This window comes from Pteropus medius, unplaced genomic scaffold (assembly GCF_902729225.1).
Source record: "Pteropus medius unplaced genomic scaffold, Ma_sr-lr_union100, whole genome shotgun sequence".
NCBI classification, from domain to species: Eukaryota; Metazoa; Chordata; class Mammalia; order Chiroptera; family Pteropodidae; genus Pteropus; species Pteropus medius.
Genome location: NW_024344378.1, coordinates 29,320,528 through 29,339,924, shown reverse-complemented (window position 1 = coordinate 29,339,924; position 19,397 = coordinate 29,320,528). Strand labels below are relative to the sequence as shown.

The 19,397-nt window shown below is 37.7% G+C and overlaps 1 pseudogene; it reads left to right on the top strand.

Annotated features, from left to right (window-relative positions):
• The first annotated feature begins 17,459 nt into the window (after positions 1–17,459).
• On the top strand, positions 17,460–17,578 carry LOC120609823 (uncharacterized; annotated as a pseudogene).
• The last annotated feature ends 1,819 nt before the right edge of the window (positions 17,579–19,397 follow it).

Sequence of the window (19,397 nt, the reverse complement as noted above, 5' to 3'; positions counted from 1 at the left end):
GAGCAGTAGGATAAGGGCAAGCAGATTTACTGTTTACTGTTCAAGGGCACCCGGGCTAGAGGCTAATGGAGACCGAAACCCTCTGTGCCTCAAGCCCCAAGACTGGCAACCCCAGGAAGAGACATCTTTTTTTTCTTTTTTCTTTTTCTAATTCACACAGACTCCATATGGACTAGAAGCAGCCCTGGAAAAAACTCTGAAAGATATTTTTATAGAAGTTCTACCAATGGCTCAGGTGAGAGATTTCTTATCTTTTAAATGCTTAATTCCACATTTTCATACACCTGGAACACAATTCTGTTCCCAGAGTCTAATAGGAACTTCTCGAGTGAATATTTTCTGGACTGATATCTCTGATAACCGATAAACCATCCAAGATGAGTCACACAAAAGGCAATGTGAATAGTCGAGAAACACATGGGAAAAATCTATGGCCTCATTAGAAAACAAAGAAAGTAGAATAGAGAGGGGCCTAGCAGCAACATTTTAAACACATAAAAATGGAATGATCATGCTCTGTGTGAGGAAGTTGGTGATGAAATTTACATTCACAAGACAGCTGGCATCATCTGAGGACAAACCCATCTGGAAAGCAGCATGACAACATGGATCAAGAGCTATAAAAATGTTCCTAATTTTTATTCCCTATATAGTTATCCCATGCTTAGAAATTTATCCCATGGAATTAATTCGGGGAAAAAAATGCTATATGCATGAACTTGTTCATTGCAACATTATCTATAGTGTCAGATAAATAACAGGAGCTCAGGAAATAATCATGCATTGATTTAGCAGCAAATGAACATGTTTTAGCTACAGGAACATTCCATATAAGATAGCTCTATGATAATAGGATGTTTCCAGAAGCCCTATGTGCAAAATGCGTCCTACCACTTTGTAATCAAATAGCATATAAAAATTATATAGTGGTTTCTTTTGTATTCATAAGTGATCTTAAGCAAAATTTTTACAATGAAAGTAGTACAGGCATTGCTTAATGCTTAACATAGAGTAGTGAACGATGGGTCTCAAACTTAAATGTACATCAGAATCACCTGGAGGACTCCACCCCCAGAGATTCTGATTGAGTAGGTTTGGAGTGGGGCCTGAAGATCTGCATTTCTAGGAGATGCTAATGCTGCTGGTCCCAAGACCTCACACCGAGAAACACTAGTTCAGAGAAACTAGCTTTTGCCCAGGGAATCATAATTATTAGTAAGTATCTAGAGCATAAAATGGAAACAAAGACATAAATTCCTAGACATCATGAACTGTGTCTTCCTCGTCCATATGTCCCCATGTAGTGTTTAGGTAAATGCTTATTGAACTGAGTTGCATTCACAGCCAGGAATTTCAATAAACAGTGCAGCTCTTCACTTCACTTTCCAATTTCTTGCCATCTGCTGAAAGTAGGGTGGACATGATCGTCCAGTCATAGTCATATTTATGTTGAGGCCATCTAGTTGGTACTGACTCTTGGGATATTTAAACTGCTGCTGAATCTAAGCAGTGGTGGGGGTGGTGAATTCTGCTCTTATTCTTTTCTGTGACTCTCAGCAATGGAAACTAAAAAAATCGAACCCCTGGGCTTGGGTGAACTCTATCCATTTTTAACAGTAAAGAATGGGAAAGAGTAGTGCCCATGAAGTCAGCAAGCTTGCATCTATAGAATGGATGTGCTATAATAATAATAATAATAATAATAATAATAATAATAATAATAAGTCATTTAAAATCTTTATCTAAGCTTCCTTGTGTTTTCACAAATTGTGGAAATGCTACTCACATGTTTCCAAAGCGCTCTGCAAAAGGTTTTTTCATGGTTTTAAAATTTTACTTCTAGTAATAAGGTTTCTTTAAAGCTTTGCTGATATTGGATGTTATTAATCATTTTAGTTCTTTCTGTCTTAGGCAAAAAAAATATATTTTTATTAAGCCGCTTTGTTCTGACTCCTAGTGTAGTTAAGTAAATATCAATGTTTATTGTCCATTTGTATTTTTTCTGTGGCTGCTTGTTCTAATATTTTGCTTATTTTCAAGTGAGTTATCTATCTTTTCTCTACTTATTTGTAATTGCTTTTTCTGAATTATGAATAATAAAACACTGTTGGTCATATGTTCTCTCAGTCTATTGAATGTTTTTTAACATTGTTATGCTATTAATATATACATGTTAAAATTTTTATACAATCAAATATTGTTTTCAGCTTCTGGGTTTTCTGTCCCACAGTGAACATTTATAATAGATAGTTTCTGCTTTGTGAATTTAAATTTTGTTTTTAAATATTTTGTTCTTTAATCCAACTGCAATTTATTTTTAGTATGGTATGAGGTAGCAATCTAATGAATACCTGTTTTTTTATAATATCATGACTATTCTTTCTCCAATGATCTGAAATACCACCTCTATAATATTTTAAATTCCCATATACACATAGCATTTTTGAATATTTTATTTAAGTGAGCCATCTCTCTATTCATCAGCTAATACTAGCATCTTTTCCCTTAGTTTTTTAGTACTTGTTAAGTTACTCCTTACTGTTATTTAAAAAAATGTTTTGGCTTCTCTCATTCATTTTCTTTCATATGAAACTTAGAATCAGTCTGTCAGAAGAGTTTTTGTTGAAATTTTGATTAACTTTTTAAAAATATTGTATGTTTTCATTAAAAACAATAGTATATTTCTCTTCATTTAAGTTTTTTTTTATCTTATTCATGTAATTCTTCAATGTTTCCTGTTGAGATTTTCAGTGTTTGCTGCTGTTAGAATAGTGTCTTTTTTCTTTTAATTTTCTAAACGCTTTTTACAGGTGATTGGAAATAATATTAAATTTTATGTGTTGATCTTATACTGGCGCTTATCTACTTTCGTATGAGTTCCAGAAACTTCTTAGTTTATTCCCCTAGGTTTTATGTAGACAATTATATTATCTGCAAATAATGTATGTTTCTTTAAATTTTTTTCTTATTTAATTTGTTAGTACAGGTAAAATATTTAATAATTGCAATGATAACATGTTTTCTGTTCTTTTTTGATTTAATGAGAATTATTTCAATATTTCTGCATCAATATGGGGCTTTCTATAAGCTTCTACTATATACCCTTACAATCTTTGTTAAGTTAAAGAAATTTCCTTTTATTCTTTTCTAAGGTTTTTTTCTTTCTAAATTGGAATATGTTTGAAATTTACTAAATGCTTTTTAAAGTCTACTAAAACTCTAATTTTCCTTTGATTGTAGTGAATTTCAGGAATATATTCTACATAGAATATAGAATACATTCTGTTTGGGCATAATATTATTCTCCTAATATTCTACTGGATTAAATTTTCAAATACTCTCTTTGGATTAGTTCATAAGTGAAATTTGCCTATGAACTATTAATCATGTATTGATTGAGCCAAGGCCCCCTCTGCAATTTGTGTTTATTCAATCTGAGTTGAGGTTCTTGTGTTCTGTTCTACTCTTATAGTTATTTTTTTCTCCTGTGTATGTTTCTACTTTCAAAGAATTACTCATGATTTCTAGTCACTAAATAGATTTTCCTCCATTTTTTCCAGTGCTCATTGGGTTTATCCTTGTTATGTTAAAAAAATGTGGGTGAGAGGCCCACAGCCATCTGTGTTCAGTCTATCATCTTGATCCAATTCCGATATAATTGCTGTTGTATTTAGAAAAAAATTGAATGCCTATTTTGTAACTTCCTGCTGTATTAAATTCTGTTTTTTAGGCTGTTTTTTAATTAATTGTTTCAAGTTTTTTAGATAAACAATGACATTATATGCAAACAACAATTTTACCTCCTTACCAAAAGCTACAGCTTACTTTTCTTTTCATTGTCTTATTTCATTGACTGGAAATTCCAGAACATGTCAATTGCTCATGATAAGAGAGGGAATGTTTATTTTATTTCTTCTGTTAACAAGACCCATTTTAATTTTTCTTTTCTTTTTCTTTTTCTTGGTTGACCTCACAGATTGCAAGGACTTTGTCAGTTTACAATCCCTTATATTTTATTTTACGTCTACAGCACCTGGTCTTCCTAGTACTAACCAGGTACTAACCAGGCCCGACCCTGCTCAGCTTCTGAGATGAGACGGGATCGGGCTTGAGGACTCATTTTTTCACCATGCATATATTTGTTGTTGGTTTTATATAGACATATCTTATCTTATTTGAGTTATACATCTTCGTTTCTTCTATTTCTAGATTACTGAGCTATTTTTTAAAAATTAATATCAATGTCGAATTTTAATCAAATTCTTTTTGACCTTTATTCAGAAGGTCAATGTTTTCCTCTTTGACTTAATGAAATAAATACATTTCCTAATTGAGAAAGGTCACTGTCATCTTTTCCTCCTAGGTTTCCCGAGCAAGATGATCATCAAGACCCTGAGTAGTGATAGGATGTCTCCTGTCAGTAAGGTTGGCAAGATGGACAGGCTGATGTGTGCTTTTCTAGTTGTTTTTTTCAGTCATGGCAATAAATTTTCATCACTCTTCCAAAACCTAACTGATCCCCAAAGAGAATAATGTTCCTGCAGAGCTAGTTTCCTGGCCAGGGTGCCAGGTACATGCTGTAGCCATTGAATAAGATGAAGCCAACAGTATAGACTTCATGACCCTGGTTCTTTACCAACTAAATAACCAGGTGCAGACATCACAGGTTTTCTGCTTGCCAGTCTGATATGCCAAAAAGGCATGCAGGGACTGAGTTCATTAAGATTCTCTCCAATGTACCTTTTCTTTCCCCCTCTCCATTTTATTTGTTTTTTTGAGTAGGGGATTTAATTTTGAAATGTTTCATATTTGGCAATTTTCCTTAATACTAAATCAAAAACTAAGTTTGAGATTTCTAATGGCTATGAGTAAATGCTTTTCTTGTGAACACTGTTCAGCAAATGTGCCCAATTATCTCCTGTGCTCACAATTATTTCCACCAGGTACATCCCGGATCTTTCTAACTAAATGCAAAGCTAATGAATTATGTGTGGGGGAGGTTTTTTTTTTTAAAGTATTCCATAGAGTCATTTTTCCATGAGTATGGGATTGTAAAGACATTTCTTAGTGTTTTACTATAGTGTAAGTCAATAGGGGAAAACATTTTAAGCCTTTAGTGATGAGCCAATAGACTAGGTTCTCAAATTGTGGAAGAGTATTCAGGGTGTTCTCACATTCCCAAAATATGCTTAACGAAGGGAGAGCTAGGAAACTCTAATATGACGCGTAGGCAGCAGCACCCTCTGCTCTAACCACAGCTCTTTTCTAAAAGGAGAAGCTTGTCATGGGAAGAGGTCATAGCTATTATGTCATTTGTCCCCATTACCACTGCCTCATCACACATATACAGAACAGGCTGGCTGGGCACCTAACTTAGGTTTGTCAGTGACCTTGCTTAAAGTGTTTTTGGATGAATCATATTGCTCTCCCAGTAAGGTAGAACTGGGGTATTGAGAGACTGAGCCAGTTAGAGAATGGACATGAAGATCATAGGTTAAGTTGGGACAGGAGAAGTCTTAGAAAGCCAAATACAAATTAAAATTATGAGGGAGGAAAAACTCTGAGGAAGCAGAGGACAACAAATGGCAAAAATGGAGGAAAAGAACAGATACACTAAGAAAAGCAGATGAATTTTAAAAAATAAAGTGACCTTGGTTTCTGATGGTTCCCAAGCTGTAGTTCTCACAAAGCACCAGGATGTGCTATGGTATCCTGTTTTGGGTTTCTGTGAGATCCCTATATAGTCTCATCATATCCACCTTTTATATGTGTTAGCTTAAGAGTTCTTGCAACTAAAGGACCTGGCCCAAAACACTGATAGTATGGGAAGTCCACCTATAGGTCGGCAGTGGAATCTAATTTGCCTAGAAGTCAGTGCGTGGGATTTTTGTAGAAAATCTGTAGGATTGGGGAATGAATTTCTTGGTGCAAGCTGAGAATGTCTAAAGCTTGAGGATTTAAGGTTTACTGGCAGGCCTGAGGTCTCATCTTCTATCCCTTGGTGATCTTCTGTCCCTTCAAAGAGGTTTCCTCTAATGCTTTCAAGTCACGAGGAACTATCTACAAATAATGCTGGGTAGACTATTTCCCTATCTCCACCACTTACACCCCCAGAATTGTTCATGATGACCATGCCACTCAATTTTTCGATAAACAAAAAGCAAAAGAACAAAAGTTGAGAATTAATTGTAGGGAGTCAGCATATTAGGAAAATATTTCTAATTTCAGTTTAGTGGAGAAGGAGAAGTCTTGAATGTGATAGAAGTCAGTGCCAGGAATTTTCTGAATACTTTAGGATTCCTACGGCACGTGCAGTCATTCTTCAAGACCCGGTTCATGGAGCAACTTTGTTCTATTTGGGACTTGAAGGATGGACAGGATTTGGATGTATGGACATGAGAGGAATGGCAGTCCTGATGGAGAAAACAAAGTGATTGAAGATGTGGAGAGGGTCAAGTGTGCTGTCCACACAGAAAACTAGGACAATTCAATTTGACTGGAGTGCTAAGGGGACAGGAAGGAGGAAGATGCATGTTACAACCACAAAGGTAAGTTAAAAGTAAATCCTGCAATGCCCCCTAGGCAGGAAAAATGAGCATCAGAGTTTCATTAACAAGAGAGTGATTCATCAGCTACACTTAGAAATACTGACTTGGAAGCAATGTGTTGTGAGGACCAGAGTAAGGAGGTAGCAGAAGAAGTCAGGAGACCTGATGAACGACAATAAGAGGACAGTGTAGTAATAAAAAGTGAACAAGAAGGGGGCAGATGAGAAAGACATTATAGATGAATGGCTCAGGTGGGACAAGAAAAGAAACAGTCTGAAATACTTTTGGAAGTTGCTTGTGTTGTTGGAAGGATGATGTGCCTTTTAGAAAAGTGAGGAATGCCAGAGGAGGAGGAGTGAATGAGGAGAGGAAGAAGTAATGGGGGAGGGGGGGCCATTCTTGAATCACTTTAAGAAGCTTCAAAGACTCAGTTGATGAATTAATACACCCTGTCTCAGTTAGGGAGACTCAGGAAGATACACTTATGTCATGGCTAAATTAGACTGAATGTTTCATGTCTGCACTGAGGGAAGTGTGTTGGTCTATGTCTGTAACATATATGTCACTAAATTCTTCAATGTGTTTGTAATTTGTATAAAAATGTAAAGAAAAACCCAAAACAAAAACCCTAAACTCCCCCCTCCTTCCCCTCACCCCAAGCCAAGAGAATTAAGCTATAGCCTTGGATTTTTATTTCATTGTGAGAATTTTCAAATCACTTAAAAGTTGCCTGCATATTACCAATTGATGACTCAAAATTAGAAGAATCTAAGGCCTTCTGTTTTAGCACATTGCTTTTCTGGTAAGGCATTCTTTGAACAATGAGATTTGAAGAATCTCTGGAGGTGAGTGATGGGACAGTAATGTCGAGTGAATTTAGTTTTAATTACAGTTTTATTTAATTGCAAGTGGGTACTGTGAAAAAAGAAAGCCATCAACAAAGAAAATAATTGTTCCCAAGAATTACATCTGCACTGCATTCTTTGTCAAAAAATTCTCATTAAAAACATGTTTCTTTAAAAGTAACTCGAAGCAGCTGATGAAATACAACAGCATGGAAAGTTTCAAATCCCAGTGCAAATTTAGATTCATCAAGGATCATTTGCCAGAGACTTGACTCAATGGCAAAAGAGCTTCCTACCATTTCTCACATCCCTTAACTAGGTTTCATACTTAAGTCCTGATGCCTGCAGTTTTACTTCCAAAGCTGGGTATTTTCCACTTAAACACTTCCTTTTCATAATAATTCTAGTGTCTCTGGAGTGTTATTACTGTTTGATTTTTTCCGTTTAATAATGACTCCAACTGTTGTATTTCTTTATTTTAAGAGAGTGGATAAAGAAAGTGTAAGCTATAGACAGCACTTCTGAAGAGGAGACAGTCCTGAAAACCATCCTGGAATGTTTGAACCACTGTTAAAGATGGGTGTGCAAGAAATGACAGTTATTGAGATTATTCCCAAACATCCCCTATCTTTTTTGAAACCAGAAAGATCAGGCCTGCCTGAAAGGCCACTGGGGCAAATCTTATAGGAGGATAAGAAGTAGAAAAATATGACCATCTCCTTGAAGCTGGCACTGCTGGTGAAAGGGAAAGCAATAGATGGGCAGAAGAAGAAAGGTCAAAACTCATGTTTAGGCCGATGCTCTTTCTAGAAGAGGAAAAGACTCATCGGTGAATTTAATCAGCACCTATTGTGCATGAGGACATTGCCAAATACTGTGGGAATCCCTGTCTAAAGGCATTTACAGTCTATTGAGGAGACAGGGCAAATAGTACCATCTCCTTGGCAGGTTTTCCTAGGTGTTCTCTCTAAGTGGAGTCCCTGTTGTTCTTCCCCATTAGGGAACATCATGTTTTCCCCCTTTTTTTCTTTTTTCTCTTTCAGAGCACTTTCCGTATATTTAATTTTATATTTTTTTGTTCACCTGTTGCTTTCTATTTTCCTGCATTGGATTGTAGGAAACAGAAGGGCTGGGGCCGTATTTGTTTTGCTATTGCTATATGTCCAGTAGCTATCAGAGTGCCTGGCACAGAGTAGGTGCTCAATAAGTATTATTTGAATGAATGAAAAATAGACAAGATTGACCATTGAAAGTCTCAAACGCCAGCAGAATGCATTGCACATACAGCTAGGAAGAGCTGTCAAAGCAACGTTTGAGAAGGAAGAGTCATTTTATTTACCAGAATTGACTCTAAACTGCAGGCGGGGGTGTGTCCCTATGGCAGTCCCCCCAAAGAGTCTCCTAATTGAGAACTGCAGGGAAACAATAAAGGAATCAGTGAGGATGACCGACACACTATTAAGAAAGGATTATATATATTCTATTGTGTATTAACTTTGCCATTATATCATTAGAGGGTGGAATTTTGATGATGATGACCACTTCCTCTTTCCTGAGGAACTGCTGAGAACCATTGCCCAGAGTGGCTCATCCAGATTCCTCTTCTCTCTGCTTCTGATGACCTCTTTCTGAATCTGACACTAGTCTTTAACCTACTCTGACTGCTTGAGAATCAGTCACTTCCTTGTTTTGGGGTCTTTCTTACTATTTGCAAATTATTCTGTCTCTGAATATGTGATTACTCAAATTTCACTTTAAATACAGCCTGTATCAGTTGATATTTATAGAAGTTTTACTTCCCTCTACTATCTGCTGCAAAAAACCTTCCCCCTGTTAGAATTCTATATCTGTATTCTTGGCCTCAGCAATAGCAATGACAATATCAGACATAACAATAACAGAGCCATTATTTACTTAGTACTTACTGTGTAGCAGACATTGCTCTAATTCTTTTAAGTAACTCGTTTAACTTTTGCCATGGACGAGGAAGCTGAGGCATGCAGAACGTACTAAATAGAACGGAATAACTACTGTATTATGCAAAGCCTTATTTTTTGCTTATGTTACTGTCCATGTAGTTAGGTAGTTAAGGGTGTTTACTGCACACAGTTTTTCAGGGATTCAGGCTTCTTTTATATGGAGGTGCCATCATCCTCTTAGGTGTCATAACCCTCCCTTAGGTCCTCTGAATCTGGTGGCAGATGATAAGAAAAAAGAGAGGATGTTGAGGATCAAACAGAAAGGTTTAGCGTCCAGGTATAGAAATGATAGATCCCTTCTGTTCAGACTCCAAGACCAGAAATCAATTACATGGCCTCATCTAAATGCAAAGGGACTGGGAAATACGGTCTTGTTACATACCAGGAAGAAGGGAAAATGGTTTCAGCGAGTATCTAGCTAGTTTCTGCCACACAGAGGTTATGTGACTTATAAAGACAATAAATAAGTGCAGATCTGGGATTCAAACTCACGTCAGTGGACTCCAAGGCCAAGCCGTTAACCATATGTCTCTATTTCCTTTTACCCCCTTTACCAATCAGTTTTTGTTTTTGTATACTGCACTATAGCATTACCACGAACAGAAGGTTATAATCTGCTCTTTGTCAGGAAGACTCACTGCCTGATTAAGGGACAGGCTAAAAAATGAATTATTTGAAGGGGCAGAAAAATGGATGCTATGACACTTCCTCCTTTAAACCATAAAATGTTCCTCTTCATGTCAGCAGCTTGGGACTGCTGTTCCTGCTTAACTGATTCCTGCCAGACATCACGAGGCCACATTAGACTACAAACCTGGGACCTTACCTTGTGGCCAGGCTGCTTATGCACTTAGCTGGATGTCTCTGCACTGCAAGTATACTCTCCATTGTTGCATGGGGACGGCCTTACACCTGTGAAATGAGCATAACTTTATTTTACAAGCTCAGGTGTGCAACATATGTACTTAAAAATATTTCTATAACTCAGATTACCATACTTCGTTAATTTTCAGGGATCTTTGAATTGATGTTGGCCAGGCGACAGTGCCGACATAACTGGTGTTGCCTGTGCATGTTCAGACTTGGTCATAGGTATTCATATTATTGTCCCTTCAGTTGAATTATATGCATTGTTGGTATTACCTGAGCTGAGTATAGTTGGTGTTTGAAATGTTCTCAAAAAGATCACTCTCAGTTTTAGTATTGAAATAAAAAGAAGTTAACACAAAGATCTGGAAACAGAACAGTGGGATTCAAATACATTAGTAAAATAAATAGTTATTTTTTTGAGGAGTCACTGCAAAGCAACTACCTCATACAGGTTAATAGAGGTAGATTACTAGTATATGAAATTGATACGTTTTGTTACTGAATTATGTAAAAAAGCATTGCCTATCAATACATGCCAAGGAAGAATGCACCCGCATCAAATATTTTAGAATGGGTGACAACTTCTTGAAAAAAATCTGGAGCTAGTAGTGCAGGCACTTGTAGGAAATGTTTCCTCATCAACACAGAGAACAATTCTATGAAGAAAAATATGAACATTGATTCAGAAAAGTTAGACTCTGAAAGTGAAGAGAATTTCAGAAATTTCTTAACCAATTTATTTTCCTTTGTATATATACACAAGAGTGATATATAATAAACGTCTATGTTCCAACGAGTGTAGTAGAGCTTTTTAAACAAGTATAAAATAAAAATTCTAAGTGATGAGAAAGCATTGATTCATAGATTAATTGGCATTTTTCTTTTTCAGTGGTACTACAGAGTAATGATGCATTTTACAATCGATGGCTTCTTAGTATCAATGAATCAGCTACTTCCTCATTTGAGCTCTCATTCTTCTGGGTGTTAGAAATTAAATTTCAGTCAGTTCAGCAACATCCTTCCCCGTGATTACATTGCATTTCCTGGCGTTTACCTGTAGTCACCATTTAGACTGTGGGCAGTACCTTTGTTGAGCATCATTTCCTCTCTGGGCTGGCAGCCACCGAGATGTCCATTCCATCTGATCCTTGTCATCAAGCTACACAGATCATTGCTGTGTCCTTTTTGTTCTCATCTCAGGGATCTTTCAGAGTGGAATGGCTCTTTCTGCTAGTTTGAGAGGGCTTGGAGTGCACCTCCCTAGATACAGAAACTCCTTGAGGCTGGTAAGCCACTCAGTGGGCTCTCTGGGCATAAAGGGTATTCTGCCCCTAAACATCCTGCTGGGTGCCTGGGTATCAGGTAGAATTCACTCCTCCCAAGCTACTCTTAGGCATGCAGAAACCCAAACCCTCTTCTGTATCACTTTGGAATGAGGAAACGCAGCAGCTTTAAGCTGCTTGCATCTGCCATGCCACCTTATCTGCTCTGGCATCTTGCAACCTTCCTGGCTCTACCTGGGAAAGGGATACATATACCCTCAAGCCTGTGTAGGGCTTCTGGCCTTTCCCCTCTTATTCCCACACAGTCAGAGGAGGCGGCTGGGCTGCAGGACCCACTGCTAAGGACCCACCAGTGTATCCGACCTCTCCTAACTTCCTCTCTGACTCTCCCCTTCTAGTCTGTGCAATGCTTTCTAATCTGGAGGGCCAGCAAACCTCTCTCTTACTTCGTGCTCCAAATTCTTCTAGCTCCTCAGAGGCTATGGGCTGTAAAATTGAAGCCAAGAACAGATTCGTGGTTTTCCCAACTTTCTGAACAACTGTCAGGACACACAGCTGACTGAATGCAAGAAGGGCTTGGTGAAGATAAAGAATAAAATTACATTGGCTAACATTTTAAAAATACTATCCTACACAAATTCTCACTGTGGTTACAGCTTCGCCCTATTTTATCATGTTATTTTAGGTCCATTTCTTACATTGCTGGTTTTCTGCCTCTATCTTAGTAGCCCCAGTGCCTGGCTTGAATGATCCCTCAGCTTTATTTTTCCCCATCCCCTCAGAAACCAGAGTGAAGCAGTAGCTACTTTCTTTCTCCTCCTCTTCCTTATATTTTTATAATGTAAAGTTTATAATTTTTGTTCCATTATAGGAAGTCAGTAACATGCAAACAAGTTAGAAGGAAAAAAAAGTCACGTACAATCTCACTACTCTAACGCATCTTCTGGTTGATGACATATTGTTGTTTTTTCTAGTTGGTTTTTACTGTTTACATAGTATATGTTTGTAGTTAACGTTGCATCAGACATAAAACCATATATCCTGCTTTGTTCATTCCACACTATGACTAGTATTTTTCCTTATCATCATAAACTCTAAACTCTTCGGAAACATTTGTTAAATGTGGTAATTTACTCAACCATTTTCACAGGGCTGAGCATTTAACTTATTCCAACTAACAATATAAATAAATAATAACATTGTGATGACATCTTTGTACATGAAGATTTTCCTACAGGTCTGATTATTTTCTTGAGATAGATTCCCAGAATTGAGATCACTAGAAAGACTATCATTTAAAAAACAGGCTATTTCCCTAGACTCCACGCGGCATCTACCTTTCAACTATGGAGTCTTTTTGCTTGGATGCCTTATATTATATCAGACTGTATTGATGTTTCTGGTGGAAAAAATCAGATTGCTACTGATTCAAGAACATTGTACATGTTCATGAGAGTAAAATTGATGATACAAAAAATGTAAAGCCAAAAGCTTTGCCTGTTCTTTCCCCATGCATTGGTTGTAGTAACACTTATCTGATCATAGTCTGTACCGCTTGGGAGTTTTCCACAAGCTGCTTTCTTTCATCTTCGGTTTCTATGAATCTTGATGATTTTTTCTGGCCTCATTACAACAACTTGCCATTTATTCACAGGAGTAGATGGGCTGTACCTGCAAGTACAAAGTCTGACTCAGATACTTTTAAAGTTTTATTATTGTTTTTTAACCTAAGCTATTGATAGACAACCTGCGGCATTAGAATTAGAGGATTATGTTGAACATAAAAGTGACACTAAAACTTATGTGGTGGATTTTCTTTTAAACAAAAACCTGAAGCCGATACATTCAAAGCATCGTCCTCTCCAAGCAGCTACTCTATAGATGGCTGAGTACTTATTCCAATTATGTATCATCACTCAAGATGTTTTAAGACCTCCTCTTTTGAAACTACTATCAGAGTTTCTGGCAGATTCTTTTGAATATCCTCAATGAAGAAACAAATCTTAACCCTTTGAGGAAGAATTGGATCTTTTGAGTCCTTCAGTGGTATTCAGAATCAAATCTGTGTGAACAGTGGGGTGAGTGGGCAGATGAACAAGTTTAATAAAAATAAAACACCAATGTACTGTTATAAAACAATGTGGCTGGTGTGTGTGTGTGTGTGTGTGTGTGACTAGCAAATAGCACTGGGTATAAAGACAGTTCTCCATGAGAATGGAGTTATGTTTTAAGCTGCAGCAGCATCCTTGGAATGCCCATATGAATCAACCATGTTGATGGCCAGGTCAAAGCACTATATACTTGAATGTGCGTATATATGTATATTTAATCGAGGCTCATCACTTACTAGTGATATCAATTAAATTAAAATATTACATATTTTTAAAGGAAAAGTCGAGTATGAGATAAGCAGTATAGACTCATTATAAAGAATTTGGAAATCCAGGAATTTCATCACGCAGAGATATTCCCTCATAATATATCGATGTATAATATCTTAGTTTGGGTTCCCTGGGAGGAAAGCTGAAGACTGAATGTTTATTGGGTGAGTTCTCCCTGGAGACACCCTGTAAGAAGTGAGGGGAAACCATGCAGAGGGAGAATCTGACTCCAGATGCAGTTGCAACTGAGACTTAGCTGATGATGTGGGGGGAGCTGAAGCTGGGTTGGCCTTTCAGAGTGGTTCCAAATTAAGATAAGTGGGTGGGCTTTTGTATCCCTACATCAGCAAGTCATTGGCCCCCTGGAGGGGGCTAATTTTGGAGCCTGTTTCCTAGGGCTGAGAACAATTCCTAGTGAGGGATGCAGCTGTGAGCTATCAGCAAAGATATTCACAGCAGCTGGGGAGGGATCTGTGCTCCAAAGAAGGGATTTTGGCGAAGACCGCATTATCCACTACAATGTGATGTCAAAACTGGGGTTATACCATACGTACAAATTCACAGCCTATCCTTTCACTTAACATTTGCTGAATTTCCCTCATTTCATTAACTTCTCTTTAGAAACATTTTAAATAGCTGCCTATTTTGTCATATGGAAATGTCATTTATTTACCCATTTTCTTATTGTTGAATATTTAATCTTTGATGAATTTATATTATTATAAATAATATTGTGATGAACATCTTTGTGTCTTTGTAATGTACATAGTAATAATAAAAGAGAGCCTACAATGAATTGAGTGCTTATTATTGATGAGGTCAGGCCAATACTTTTCTTGCCTTCCTTGTGGAGTTTTTATGAGGAATAAAATAATAGTCTCTCCATAATGCAGAGACTATTATCATCTCCATTTTGCAGATGAAGAACCCAAGGCACTGAGAGATTAAGTAGCTCAGATTCCACAACTAGTAAGCATTAGAATACAGGCCCTATAATCCAGAGATTGAACAATATATCCTTTGCTCAGCCTACTTTCCTGGTGATTTTCCCATTTATATCCTTAAAAGCAAAATTCCAAAGTCAAAGGGCTGGATTTACTCTAAATCTCATGAAAAAAATTGCCACATTATTCTCCAGTAGCAGTGAGCACTTCCACCAGCAGCATACGAGGATTTTATTTTACCATAGCTAACAACCAAGGACCTAAGTCCTTAGTTAGAATCATGATAAAGAATAAATAATCTATTTCCTTGTCTTCCATCAGACATTATGAACATCCATATCCTTAAGCTGAAAGCTTTCCTTTTGTTCCTAGCATGCTCAATTATTTCAAGATCATCTTTTTAGTGTTGACTAAACTGGACCACCTGCATTTTAGAGAAGGATATTTTTGTTTGTGGCATGAATGTATGAATGAGAGAGCATGGAGAGGGTGTGGACCAGCAACCTCGTACTGCATTGGGAGCTGAGCAAAGCAGGTGAGTGAAAACCTTGCTGGACAGTGATTTTTGACAATTGGACGGTTTTCCAAACATTCTTTGCTAGGGTCTTTCTTAGTTTCAGCTAAATAATTTAATAAACATTTACTGAACACCTTATATCTGCCAGACTCTACCATGTGCTTGGAACTATCAACTTTCAATGCTGGAAGGAAATTTCTGGTCATCGGGCCTCCAACCTTATTTCAAGGGGGAGGAGCTTGAAGCATCTCTGCTCCTTCCACGCATTTCCGCATTTCCGCCTTCTAGGGGCGGGGCTGCAGGAGCGGGGAGGTGGTTCTATTATTCTTCATTCCTGGTCAGAGGAGTCCTTCAGAAAGGTCTTAGAAGGCACCTGGAGTTATTTTGCATTATTTTATCATTAACTCAGACTGTTCTTACTTTCAAATAGCACAATATGTAATTTATTTCTGATTTCTGAAGGACTTCTTTGGAAAACCAAGAAGTTTTTCACTCAATTTTGACCTTTGATACTGTATCAAACCTCTCTAAGTTTATGTCCTTACCATTTCTTCTACATAGGTTGTTGTGAGATTTAAATAAGCCAAAGTATGTAAAATTCTTAAATAAATACTTCCAGAGAGGAAGCACTCAGCAAATGTTGGCTTGGATCCCCTTCCATCTCCTAAGCCCCTTGCTCTTGCTCCTTCCTGAAATGGTGTGTCGTGTGACTTTTCTGAGCCATAATATACTCATCTGAAAAAAAAATACATATTATACTTTACTACATATTCTCTACATAGTGTTTTAGTGGAGGTCAAATAAGGTAATCTGTGTGAATCAACTAGCACAACACCTGGCACAGAGCAGGCAGTCAATTTGTAGCCGTGATTACCTTAATACCTGTTAATATGCTTTAAGTCAGTTGTTTAACTGTCTTGGCTGTCTGAAGGAATGGATCCTATGCACTGGATTAATATTCAGTCCTGTTGAATTTAGATAAAAAATAGACTCTATATAGAAAAAGTACACTATTTGCATTTATGTCAATGTTTTTCTTAAATACTTTATTCTTCTTTTCCTTTCTCAGACTCTTCATTTTTTTTCTCTTGACAATTTTGTCAAGAGATAATCTTTATGATTTAATTTCAGGGCTAATTTGTACCAGTGATAAGTAGTTGAAATTACTGTCACCAGGCCATGTGGCCTCTTAGTTGTTAAATCTGATAAATTGGTCCTCCTGGCCTTTGGCAGCATTCAACACTGCTGAACCCTCAGTCCCCTGGGTTTTAGGGACATGGCTCCCTCCTTTCTTCCTGTTTGCTTCTGCTCAAATCCTTTAGGGTCTCTTCTTCTTCCTTTGTCTACCACTGAAGTTCCCCTGAATTTCATGTGCAATCATCTTTCCTTACCTCCCACTCTTTTTTCTGAGTGATCGTCTCTATTCCTATAAGGCTTCATCTTAATTGTACTGAGTCCCAAATCTGTGTCTAGGACCTAGACTGCTCAGCAGTGTCCAGTGGTTAAATACCTCTTCTCAGATATGCTATTGGCAAGTCAAACTCAATGTGTAGAGAATAGAACCCATCATCATTTCTCCCCCCAAACCAGCTACAACTCTAACCCTTAACTACTATGCAAGCACTAGTGCAAATTTTATCAGTCAAAGCAGCACAATAGAGTGAATAAATGCATTTTCCTTTTCCGATTCAAATCTTTTTCACTTTTCAAATGGCGTCTTCTCTGGACTTTGATTCAACCCATCGTTCCTTTTTCTGTACTATCTGTGCATTTTTATAACATTTATTTTATTCTATTGCTATGCTACATTTATGTTTCTTTTCTTTTAGATAAGGAATCAGTAAACTTTTTTGGTAAAGGGCCAGAGAGTAAATATTTTAGTCTCTTCAGACCATATGATCTCTGTGATAACTACTCAACTCTGTGGTTATAGTGTGAAATTGGCCATAGACAAAACCTCAGTGAATGAGTGTGATTGTATTCCAATAAAACTTTATTTACCAAAACAGGTGGCAGGGTAGCTTTGACCCATTAGCTATGATTTGCTGCCCCTTTTCTAGACTGTAGATACTCAATAAGAATTTAGAGTTTAGTCTACGGCCATGCTACCCTGAACAAGCCCGATCCTGTCTGATCTCAGAAGCTAAGTAGGGTCGGGCCTGGTTAGTACTTGGATGGGAGACCACCTAGGAAGACCAGGTGCTGTAGGCGTAAAAAAATTAAAAAATAAGAGATTGTAAGCTGACAAGTTCCTTGCAATCTGTGAGGTCAACTGAGGGTTGCCTCGCCTAAAAAAAGAATTTAGATTTTAGAGACCCTTTTACCTGCCACTTGCTATAAGAGGTCTAAGGATCCCAAGTCAAATAAGACTTCTTCACTATAAGGAGCTCACGTGGAAACTGAACACACGTGCTGTGATGGAGGTATGTATTGGTATCCTAAGCCTGCCATAACAAAGTACCATAAACTGTGAAACAATTTATTGTCTCACAGTTTTGGAGCGTAGAAGCCCAAAATCAAGGTGTCAGTAGGGCTGGCTCCCTCTGAGACCTGTGAGTGAGAGTGTGTTCCATGACCCTCTCCTAGCTTCTGGTGTTTTGCTGACAATCTTTGCCTGTCCTTGTCTTATAGATGCATCATTTCAATCCTCCACCTTTACATGGCTTTCTCCCTGTGTCTCTTCACATAATTTTCCTTCTGTGCAAGTCTGTCTGTGTCCAAATTTCCAGCCCTGCCTCCCACTTTTTTTTTTCTTTTAATAAGAACACTAGTAATATTGCATTAGGGCCCATCCTAATGACCTCAATTTAACTTAATTACTTTATACAAAGCCTATTTCTAAATAAGGTGTGGTGGGTCAGGTCTCCAACATATCATCTTTGGGAGACACAAGTCAACCCATAACAAGGTATATGTTTGTACTGTGTGTACAACGAGGGTGCTGAGGTGAGAGAGAGTCGTCCTGTTGGACAGTGCGGGTGAAGAAAACAGAGGGCACAAACCCCTTGAACAAAATTCAGCCCAGACGAGTGACTAGTATTTTGCTGGACTGTAGAAAAAGGAAAAAAAAAAAAAAGTCAAGGCTGAGCAAACCTTGAGCTAAGCAAAGGGAAAGGACTGTAAATAAAATATGTATTGCATAATAATCCTAATGCAGCTATAAACTGGTGAGATTGGTGGAAAGGGCTCACTCTGATGCTAGAAACATAAGTTGGGGCAAGACTATGTGTGTGAGCGCTAAAGAGCTGATTGAACAATGTTTGTTGAATGAATGAACTAATGGAGTTGAAAAGAATGGTTGTAACTAATTGGCAGCTATGAATTCCTTCTCTTTCAGGGTCCAGGGGCTCACTTGTTGGTCCAAGTACTTGTTAACATCTGGACCGCTACCTGAAGATCTTCCTTTCACCAACACTTCCTTGGGCTCATGGCTCCCTCATAATTTTTGTGCTTCTGTGTGTACTAGAAGAATTCAAGGACAAGAAAACTTGAGGCTTAACTCATAGGCGAATGTTCTCTGATGGACACATACAACATGCTTGTCTTTTCGCAATAAAAATAGCCAACATTTGTTAAATGTTTACTTAGCACAAGGCCTTATTCTAAGCATTATGTATATTAATTCATTTAATCTGCGAGCGTCTCCATGAGATCCTATTATCTCTATTTAATACATGAGGTAATCGAGGCTCAGAGTGATGAACTGGGTTAATGTAACCTAGCTAGTAAATTATTGACCTTTTGCCATTAGGCAATACTGCCTCCCTCTTTTCCCTTTCCCATCCTCTCTCTCCTGCCATGCTTGTCTCTCTGTGTTCCATCCTGGATCAGTCAACCTGCGTATGTTCACCTCCACCCACCATGAATGAATATCTGACATTCCGATTCTTCTTTGTCTCCTGCTTCCTCTTTTTCCTCTTTGTTCTCATGCTTTCTCTCAATTCTTGGCCTCTTCTTTACTCTCTCTACATTGGCTTACTGGTCTCTCCTACTTGTGGTGTCAGCAATAGATTATTATTTTAAAAGTCTC